Raw genomic sequence first — 5,625 nt, forward strand, 5'->3', positions numbered from 1 at the left:
ATATCTGTTGTTATTGTTGTTTAGTCCCTGGTCAACCCTGATCAAATGAACCTATGAAATGAGGCACTCAAGTCATCACCCTCCCATCTTTTTAAGGATATCTCATATTATATTATCCATTGCTTCCTTCACTTATTTATGAGTGTAAGATGTTATTTGCAGATTTGGCTACTGCTTCTAGCTTTTGGAGCACTACCTCAAATAGAGTAATTTGTTATGGTGCATTATATATGTCCTTCACTGAGACTAAAATAATTAACACAGAAGAATATTTAACAGATAATGCTGACCAATTCTATCTTAGGTAGGAGATTATCTGGATAATTTACCTTCTAAGACACATATCTATAATCTTTTAACTCCTTCCATTAACGCAGTCAGTATTCAGTTGAATAGAATTTAATGTTTCTAAAGCTTAGCTACTAATTGTCTGATACATCCATGCAAAAAACTTTTCTTCTTTTTAACTGTAGAAAAGGAGTAAGAATTTTAATCAATAAGAATCTCGTAAAAAGGTGCGTTTTATTTAGTTTCCAATTAAAAGAACTTTTGTTGATCTATTCTTAACATTGGCTCCAGGAAAAGTAATTCTGTCTGATTTTGATTGATCACCTGAAATTGGTCGAAGTTTCTAATTTAGTGAATAGCAAGTGTAAATGCAACGCCATTAGTTTGAGAAAATCTGTAAGATTTTGCTGTGAGTTGACTCACTTAATACCTTATAATCCTGACCAGCACAAAGCAGTTTTAAGAATAATGAAATATAATCCATGATTAACACAGTATGATAATTCTAACAAGAATGTTCAGCTGGTCTTTTCTAAATATGGAAAATGTCCACATTGTCAGCCATCATCCAAATGCTATTCCACTATCTATGTCTTTTTTCCCCTCTTTCTTTCTCTTAAATATTCTTAATATATACCAAATCCATTTGGCAATTAACTAACTATAGTTGAAAGATTATTGAAATTAGAGATTTTACATGCTTTTCTTTCTAATCTTTATTTGATATTTTCTACTTATTTACATAAATTTGCTGTTTAAAACTTTTTTTCTCTTTGCAATTAATGAATGTGTGTGTACATGCATATGCACATAAAACAATCTTATTGAGTGATATAAATCAGTGGTTTTTTAGATGTGAAACAAAATTATTGAAACCAAGTAATGAGGGTTAATACCGATTTCAATAATATAGAAACTCAGAGGAAAATTATCTTTCCACATTTCTGTGGAGACTTAAAACACCTGGATTTCAGAGGTACTCAACCATATAAACTTATATATAGTAGGTAGGTTGTGGCTAAATTTTATATATATATATATATATATATATATATATATATATATATCATAGAGGAGATTATAAAGGAAATAAACTAAGATTAATGTTCTGATAATTATAAGACATTGCTGAGAATTAACTTTACAGAATTATCAAATTTAATCAGCTTGTAAAGCTGATTAAATCTTCAACAGAATGTTGTAATTGACCATCGAGATTTCTAGGAATATCTAGAATGGATCCAAATCTGCAGCTTAAATGAAACTAAAAATTTCCCTATGTCTATCATGTGTGTCTGTTTGTGTCGGCGTTCATCCAAAATGTGTTGAGAAAGTTCCAACTAGTAGATCAACAGCGGGAGATTCACTAATGAAATTGCATTGGAAATATGGTTTTTACAGGAAGTCTTTAGTTGTAAACATATGCTATACATCACCTGTAAAGAGATACTTTATGTGCAAGTGCATGTTTATGTGTAATATACATACATGTGTATGTAAGTGTTTGTTTATCATGACGTTAATTGAACAGTAAAAAGAATTTACATTTAAGCAAATCACAAAATGTGTGAACATAACGAGATTATATATAGAAGAACAGTAACTGTGTCCCACTAAGTTCTTATATAATCTTTTATGTCCATACTAAACTATAAAAGCAACTGTAACAGGAAAATTTGTAAATAGGTTCAAAAACATAAACCCTGTATGTATATGTGAGAAAGAAAGAGAAAACTGAAGAGATAAAAACATTATTAATATCAAGTTTTATTTCAATAAATGTTTTAACCACATAATTGTTTAATAAGAGACAAAACTTAAGTATATGATTATAATATTTTGGACTTTAAATATCACCTGTACAGATGAAATATCTGTTTACACCAGCATTACATGTTGTTCTGTTTGACTCTCAATCATGACCAGTACTAGACTGGATTTGAACTAAAAAATGTATTTCCAAACTAAGAAAATGAAACCCTTGTCTACTAAACCACTGAAAGCAAATCAGTCTGGTATGATGTATATATTCAGTAATAAGACATCTGATGATAATCTGATGAAACCAAGTGAATTACGGTACTGAAACAAAAACTGAGGATACTAGTCCAAATTATATAGCTTTATGTATACTTACATTTGTTTATGTGTATGTAAATGCATACATATGTTTGTATGTATATATATAGGTATATGTATGTATATATTTTTCTCTCTCTCATATACATACACATACATAGATACATAAATGTAAATATTTCTGAAAACATATGCATATTGCTTTTTTGAGTATTGGGTTTTCAGACTGTAGGTTCAATTTATGGACTGGGTGATGCATAATATCCTTCATTTCACATTGCTCCAGTTTATTTAGCTGAAATGAGTATCAGTTGAATATTGAGAGACTGCCTACATCTTATGATTATGTAGGCACCTAAAATGATTAATGAAAGCATGGTACATGCTGCCAAGTTACACCTGCTTGTGTGTGATGGCTGTAGGGTTGGGTGAAATCGAGTGTGAGGATGCATTTGTATGTGTGTGTATGGGGCAGGGTAAGTGGGTTCATGTGTGTGCATACATAGACAGATATAAATGTACACATATATGTATATATATAAATATAGGCATGGCTGGATGATGATATATTTACATTCCTTGTTCACATGGTGATCAGACACTCTGCACTTGAAAAAAATATTGAGGTAAAATTTCCTTACAGGTTGATAACATGATGGGTATATCTGGCTATAAGCCACCACCTCAAATAGGTTTCCATCTAATACCTGTTAGTTGGGGAAAAAGCAAATGTTAATGAATGCTGTGATTGTAGCATATGACATTGTTTCTGCAATTTTCTTACCTTGTGACCCTTTTTACCACAGACATGTTTCCTTATGACTTTCTTTCATTGCTATAAAATTCAGTAAGTTATAAACAACTACAACCCATATATGATTGTATGAAACAAGAAAATTATTAATAGCCAACTAAAACTCAGGAAATATAAAACAGTATGGATACAAGACCACAGAAAACTTCACCAATAACAAGAAAAATTATTGTAACAGTAGCTTCATTGAAATAAATGTATTTGTTTCAACACAAATACATCAAACTGTAGCTTGATATTTGTCAGTGATGTCTTTAATATTTTAGCAGTATCTTGACTTTATTGCTGTTAAAACTATAAATTCAGATTCACACACGCACACACACACACAAACACACATATATATAGAAGGAAATGATTGGAAAGTTACCATTGCTAATTCAGGCAATTGCAAGAAACGCTGAAGATTATTTCTGAATGTTCAAGTGGCAGATTAGAATTGTACGATGCCTTTGCAAATTGTTCTTAGGTTTTCTAACAAAATAAAAAATAAAAGAACAATGTTTTCACATTCCATTACTGGAATTAATAGAATTGGGACCCAATCTAATTTCAGTTGCTCATATCTGGTAGAAAATATTGCTGAATTATTTTTCCATACTTATCATGCAGGCATGGTAATATAGTTCAGAAGTTGCTTCCCAACCAGGTTCAGTCTCACTCACAGCACCTTGGGCAAGTGTCTTCTGTTATAGTCCCATGCACACCAAAATCTTGTGATGCAGTTTACAAGACAGAAACTAAAAAATAAGTCTGTCATGTATATGCATGTGTGCACATGCATTTGTGTGTCTGCATCTTTATTTACATTGACACCTCACCAAATATCATGAGCTACCAACAGTGATGATATTTCTCCTGTCAACAAACCATTCTGGCTTTGTGACTTAGAGGACATGCGTGATAAGCGACCTCTTACTTGGAAAACAGGAAGGACATCCAGCTGTAAAAACAATGCCTTAATAACACACTTTGGAAAATAGACATAAAAATGGCCAAATCAGTCTACCAAAATTTTTATTATGATCTTTTCAGTCAAATTAGAAGTCAGACTATTCCCACTGACAAAATTATCCAAGCATGAAAACATTTCTAAGCTGCCATTTTATCCTGTATATTCCATAGGTTTATTTTTTGGTCATGAATACTTCAATTTTACCTTTTAACATTAAGTCCATTGAACTTTTCAGATATATCTGATAAATAGCATATTATCATTATGAAAGAATTCTAAAAGATTTGAATTATTTTCTGATAAAAGTAATTTTACTTCATTTTTTTTAAAGTCTATTAGTAATCTCAGGAGCTTTCCCTTTGACAGCAATTGCACTTCTATATGCAGTAAGTGGCTACTTGCATAAATTTGTGAATATATGGCTATTCAATGTGTTGGTACATAGACCAACATAGTTATTTCATTTCAGATCTAATACCATTAAAAGAGGGTCCACTTTGAGGAAGACATTTTCACCTCTTGTACATCTTTCTAATGACTGACAAAAGTGCCAAGTTCTCAGTAAAACTGCTTTTATATGAATATCTAACAAATATCAACAATTGAGCTGTATTTGTTATATCAGCCTATTTATCCATATGAATCACAAATTTATTACTTTCAGTAATTCATTAATAAGTTGCACAAGTTAGATATTGCTAATTTCTGCAATTCTTCTGCATACCATATCATTTGACAGTGAATTTTTCTTCTTTATTTCATTCACATAGGTTGTATAAGTATCTTGCCAATTAATGAATGGTTTCATAGCTTTTGTAATTAGCTTTTAACGATGTGTTTTTGTAATTTTGAAGATGTCAATAGTGTTTTTAGAAAACTGGTAAAGATTTTATGGCATAAGAAGTGTGAGTGGTATGAAAATATTTAAGTTAGTAAGTTTCATACATTCATTCACCAAATACTCATTACAAATTAAGCAGACTAGATGGGTCTCTCCATGCGTTATAGCAAAATTAATCCATATTGCAAAAGTGATTCACTGTACTCTTTTTGTTGCAGAGAGTTCACCTTTTAAGATTTCACCTTGTGATTTGTATTATTGCATTCAGGTTTTGCAAGAAATAATACTTCAGTTATTGTATTCTTTGACAAATTTAACCATTTATCCACAGAGACATACTTTCAGTTCTCCATAGAAAAAAAAATAATAACTGATATTTTAAAAATAGCAGTAAAGAAATTATTAAAACAATAACTCACTTAAGTTAGTCAAGATGAATATATAAATATTTAAATAATTCAAAACCTTGTTCTTGTATATATTTTATTGAATTAATTTTATGTGATATAAAATTACTCTAGTAACAAGAAACATTGTGTTATTAGTTATTGACCTTTTGAGTAAATTACATATCACAATTAAATTATCACAACAAGTACATACTATAGAGACAGAACTATATATATATTTATATATATATATATATAT

At 30.3% G+C, this 5,625-nt stretch overlaps 1 protein-coding gene across 7 annotated transcripts in view; it reads left to right on the top strand.

Moving 5' to 3' along the window:
- LOC106876010 (protein TANC2) overlaps window positions 1-5,625 on the top strand; it is a 1,103,288-nt gene that overhangs the window by 1,009,828 nt on the left and 87,835 nt on the right. The window lies entirely within an intron of this gene.

The sequence above is a fragment of the Octopus bimaculoides genome, chromosome 3 (assembly GCF_001194135.2).
Source record: "Octopus bimaculoides isolate UCB-OBI-ISO-001 chromosome 3, ASM119413v2, whole genome shotgun sequence".
Classification (NCBI taxonomy): Eukaryota; Metazoa; Mollusca; class Cephalopoda; order Octopoda; family Octopodidae; genus Octopus; species Octopus bimaculoides.